This window comes from Pangasianodon hypophthalmus, chromosome 19 (genome assembly GCF_027358585.1).
Source record: "Pangasianodon hypophthalmus isolate fPanHyp1 chromosome 19, fPanHyp1.pri, whole genome shotgun sequence".
Lineage (NCBI taxonomy): Eukaryota > Metazoa > Chordata > Actinopteri > Siluriformes > Pangasiidae > Pangasianodon > Pangasianodon hypophthalmus.
Genome location: NC_069728.1, coordinates 9,362,283 through 9,368,282, shown reverse-complemented (window position 1 = coordinate 9,368,282; position 6,000 = coordinate 9,362,283).

Genomic DNA, 6,000 nt, shown 5'->3' with positions numbered 1-6,000 from the left:
TTTTAAAGGAAAGGTGTGAATAAGGCATGATAATGTACAGATAATGTACAGTATGTTTACACCCTATACGCAGTGCAGATAAATGGTTTTCATTAAAACAAAAAGCAATCCAGCGTAATATTTGTATCTGAGATCAGAAGTGAACTGAACCTTGCTCTCTCTTCATTTTTCATGTTTGTTCTGTTCTCTCGTGGTGAAACATGGTTTGTATACTCAGTGCTCTCCCCTATACATTCGTCTCTCTGCTCTACCATCTCACGCTCTTAACAGCAGGAATGTGAAGACCTACACAGTCATCATGTCTTTAATGCTGTCAATATTTAATGCAGTCATAAATATGGGAGGTTTCGTAGATAGTATCAGTGTGTGAGCGAGAAGCCAGCTGTATTTACATTTGAAATGAACAGGATTTAGCTTCTTCAGGACGTTGCAGTGCATGGGTGCAAGGAAGAAAGTGGATTAAGATCTTTGGTCTTGGTTATAATACAAAACAATACTGATAATAAATTTTCTCTTCTTGTTGTGAAGTGAAACTGTATTTTGCTGTAATGTTTTAGTGAAATAAGTGACACATAACCATTACACACTATTGCTAATTCACTTCTGTTTGCACTTTAAAAGGCAATCAAAGCAGAAATGTAAAAAAAAAAGAGTTTACTTTCTCTTTTATTCTTAGAGGAGAAGACTTCGTTCATCTAGTGAATATCCTATTTAAAGAGTTCGTGTACAAACTAATTGTTGTTGCCATGGTAGCTTTGAAGTCGTGATATAATCTTGTCTCTTTATCTCACAGCTATTCTAACTGCTAACTTCTTCCTTATTACAAATCACATAATAATATTCTGGTTTTTTTTTTATTTTATCAAAGAAATTGCTGTGTGCAGTTTCTGCCAGCTCACTGTACTAAAGAAAACTTTCACTACCTTCATCTTTTTTTCCCCTCCACTCTTTTTTGTTCATTCTATGCACTTGATAATTTTGATTCTTGTACTCGTTTTTTTTTTTTTTTTTTACTTTCACAGCCTTCCTCTTATTTTCACAGCCTCCCTCTTTTTTTTTCACAGCCTTCATCTTTTTTCGCTCCACTCTATTTTGTTCATTCTATGCACTTGATAATTTTGATTCTTGTACTTTTTTTTATGAGAACTGCAATTTGAGTGGGCATAGCTGATTTTTGTGCTGTGCTTCTTTCATTTTCTCTTTGTGTGTGGCTCTTTTGATTGGAGACAACACAGAGAGGTGGGCACTGCCTATTCTAGTGCTCACAGACACTTTTCCAGGTGTGCAATGAAAGCACTCTGCTAACTTATGCATTCAGGGTTAGGAAAGGCCAGAGCACAGTGTGTGTAGCTCTTTTTTTACAGTGATGGGCCTGCATTGTACTATACGCTTCCTGTCTTTGTCTTATAACTCCCACAATCAGAGGATGCTCAGCATACTTCACATTTGCATCTACAGCATTTGGCAGATGCTCCTATCCAGAGCAGCTTACAGAATAAAATATCCTCATACTAGTACCAATAGCATAGGGTCTAAGTAAAACACTGTTTGAAGGGGATTTGGGAGTTACTCGTACTGCAAACCACAGTATATCTAACTGATAACCTCCCAACACAATACAGGCTAAAAGCATCGCAGCACAAAGATCATCATTAAATGGTAGAGCGAGAATCACTATGAGCTCTCTCTCTCTCCCAGTTAAGATGATCTTAACTTTTGTGATGCTTTTGGGAAACTCAGCTCATACTACACATTAATTAAACCATGCTCAAACTGATCAAACTGATAATCCCCCAGTGCCTCCCTGAGGTACAATCATAAGGTTTTGATACAGCATGATCTCATAAACATCTGTAATAATAGGAAATAGACACGGACAGAAATGCTGAGGTTTCTGTAACTGCAAATGTATGAATTTATGCCCAATAAGTCCACTGTAAGATGAATAATCCAGGAACCAGGCTGTTTACAAGTGCTGAAATCCAATGAAAGCCTCCTGGAGAGCTTTCATTATTAGACAGAAAAGAGAAATAAAACCTCAAAAAAAAAAAAGTCGATTCAACACTCTATGAGCAGATATTCTCTTTATTCTGCTGCACAAAGTCTCCATTTAAAAATACATCTAAGTTGCTGAGACAAACTGTTGTAAGTCTTGGCACGGAGGATGTCACGCTATGTCCCTATATATGACAAGAGCAGGAGGAAGTGTTTGACTGTTTTTTCCCATTATGGTGAAGCCTTTTACACAGAAGCTGCTTTCTGTGGCAGAGGGAAAATGCTCGAACATTAAAGAACTGTCAAAGTCATTAAAATAATCTACAGCTAGAGTGACAAGATGCGCTTGTAAGTCATAATTTGCTAGCTTGGTGCTGTCATATGTTTGTCAAGACATTGATGAATAATTAACTGCTCTTCTTGCTCAGGTGCTGTGTAACATACTTAAGTGCTCTATTTCTTAACATAGGAAGTTTTACCAATTTTAAAGTTGTAATCTATAATCTATACCACTATTTTTGCTGAAAAGCTCACAGAAAATGGGTTATCAGAGATTCCATTCATACTTAGCTTGTTGTTATAACATTTGTTATTTGTATTGTGTTTTAGCACAATGGTTCTTAACAAGTCTACAAATATACAATACATACAGTACATATGCAACATAACAATAAAAGTGGGATCCATCAGTATAAGCAATTTATTATAACTAAATTTGAAACAATGAAATAATTTTATATATTATTTTCTGTAAATATTTCACATTGAGGCTTCCTTAACTTAAACTGATGTTTGTTTAAATGTTAACTTAGGTTTATTCCATGACTAAAACACGTCCTCATAAATCAGCATCAGTTAAATAATAACACTTTATTAAATGTTAATAATTAGTTAAAAAATTGGAACCCACCAATTCAGCCTCACTTATGAATTGTACCATTTTCCCTTCACAAACATATTAATTAAAGCATTATTTCATATTGTCATTTTTTCCTTGTGGATTGCATAAATATTAATTCGGTTCATTTAGGTGTTCATTTTTTGGCTTATATAATGCATTATTTAAAAACAATATAATACAATAATTAGAGGAAAAAAACATTCAGGGCTGATGGAGTTTTAGGGGATTTTGCTGAAAGTTAGAGTTATTAATTTGTTCTCTAATTTGGTGGGAAGCTAGTGATAGTCAGTTGATTTACAGTATGCTTCTTGTAGAATTTGCATCACTGCTCAGTTATAAAGCTGTTTTAACTAAAGAACTCATGATAGCTGGTAATAAATAACAGGACCTGTTTGGGTGTTTCTCTGTATTTTTGTACCTTAGTTATATCAGGCAGTAATTGTAATTCACAACTCACTCCGAATGTGTTTAAGGTAAGCTTTAAGGTAATCTTTCTGTAAAGTGTTACCCTTTTACTTTTTAAGTTGTAGCCAGACACCAGACATACTGAAAAACTTTCTTAATTCAACAGCAAGGTCTAGGAGGTCTAGGTTATAGAATCAATAAGTTTTGTATGCTCAGATTTAAAGACCTGAAGGCTCATTTCCAGGGCACTTAATCTCCAACACATTGTGGCAGGGCGATTTATCACTATAATGTTCATATTAACATTGCTATAAAAGGGGAAACATTTTCACAACGCTCCAGTTGTTTAATTTTAGGCTAATCAAGATAAACCAGGAAACAAAACAAAATACTTATGGTATCTTTGTGGCCATGCAAGTAAAGAAATGTGTATTGTATGTCGTACATCTACAGTTAAGGTTCGATTCCTGAAAATCTAGTGTCTTTAACTCGATAAAACTATAATTAAACACTTAAAGGTGCTTCTGAATGTCTCACACTTTATGTTTGATTTTCAAGTCTGATTACTGTTAAAAGGAGGCAGATGGACATCAGATAGGCATTCTCAATTCTGAGATCTTCTTGAGCCTTGTGCCCTTTCCCTTCCTAATCTAATCCATGGAAAGGGTGATGAATTAGATCTTGCAGGTATCTATTTAACCCCTACTGATAATGAACGTGTGGCTGCTCTGTAGAGCAAACATGGCTCTGGTTGATGTGAGCTGGTATTTTGCTGACAAATAATGAATCCTAATGCCAAGAATTCATTAAACAATATTGACATCCTTAACTGACCTTTGTCTCATTGGGTTTCAGTTTGGTTTTATAATCGGTTAAGTAGATTAGTGTCTATATAGGGTGCATTCCTAACCGGTCACAATGTGATATAAAGATTTAATGGGTTTTTAATGAATGAATTCACTTCAGTCACTAGACTAGAGGACTCATCCTGTCATATATTGCCTTAAAGTTAGAAAGCTATCACCTCAGGTATTCTGCACCAGTTCAGGAAGAAACATACAGTGACAAAAATGCTTGATGGAAGGATCTGAACTTTTAAATGCTGTAAAATTATCTGCAGTAGATGATATGAGTGTTCTCACATGTGGATTTGGGAACAGAGCAAATAAGCACCAGTCAGCATGAGCCACTGCAACTCTACAGTGGCAGTATTAAATCATCACTTAAGACACATTTTGATCATTTTGAGAAACTAAAACATAATTTACATAAACTTATTCAGACTTACTCAATATTATTGTCTTCAACTAATGGAAATTTCATGCCTTTTGGTTGTATTAATTTGTGCACACATCTCTATTCCCAAGTGACTTTACGACTTTGAGTAAATCGCAGGTGCAAATTTAATCTATTTGCACAGACATAGCTATGTATTTTGCCATGTATTTTGCATTTTAGATAGAAACAAATTACAAATTACAAATTTTAATGCAAATGTTCAAAACTCCTTCTGTTTTTCCCATGTAAAAGATGCAGTGCTCCATAGACCCTGTTAGTAAATCAGATAACACATTTTGGCTGGTTTTATCAAGCTTGCACTTTTTTAGCCACGCAAACATTCAGTAAATGTAAAATATACGCCATGTCCTTGTCATTTTTAGCTTTATGCCATACTGTTGCCTTCAGCGGTTTCTGTTTAAACCTGGACTGACAGATTGGAACAGACATTTGATTTTCTCAGCCAGAGATGGTGCCAGGCCTAGAGGGTTATCATGTTCAGTTGTTCATTACTGTCTCAGCTGACTAGCTTCATTCAGGAATCTGGGTATTTCTACTTCCAATGAACGTCCATCCTGTTTTATAGTGCATCTGTCAGTCATTCTTCAGTCATTGTTCATTTAAGTGATGTGGTATTTTCTACATGTGTTCACAGGTTTATCAGATAAGTGAAGAACAATATATTGAGGTTCAGTCAATAAAACTATATTGACAAGAATGAGTCCTTGTCATATTTAATTCCCCTGCACTGAACATTCTACTATGGTTAAAAATTGCTAACAAAATTAATGAAGCACAGGAATGTTGATCATTCTTAACAAATTTGGATGCCTGAAATTATAGTTTCTATAAATTTCTATATTATTCCTGAACAGTAGTACTAAATACACATGAACTGTGCGTGTGTGTGTGTGTGTGTGTGTGTGTGTGTGTGTGGCATGTTCTCAAAAAGCTCAAAAAACTCTTCTCTGTTGTTCTGTTCAAATTCATTGAAATGATAAGGTCTCACACAAAGCCTGATCATGACAGTGCAGCTCTTGATGTGTAAATTACCCATGCATACTCAAATGAAGCCATTTTCAAATGCAAATTATTAATGAGAGCTCTCAATAAGGGTAGACTACTTTTAATAGTCATCTGATCTGTACAAGAACCTTGGTCTTTCTCACATTTGGACTGGCTTGGATTTGATTTAATTGGAAGGCATGAGAATATTTGCTTGGTCAATTGTTGATAAGGTTTCAAATGTTAAATTAATTTAGTTGAAACACCAAACTGCATAGACTTCCATACATACAGCTGCTTTTCTGGTGCTGATTCAGGGAACCTGACAACATAAAGTGTAATAACCCAGACACTTTTGACAAAGCAAATATACCCTCTTAGATATTGCCATACAACAAGCACATGAACACATTATC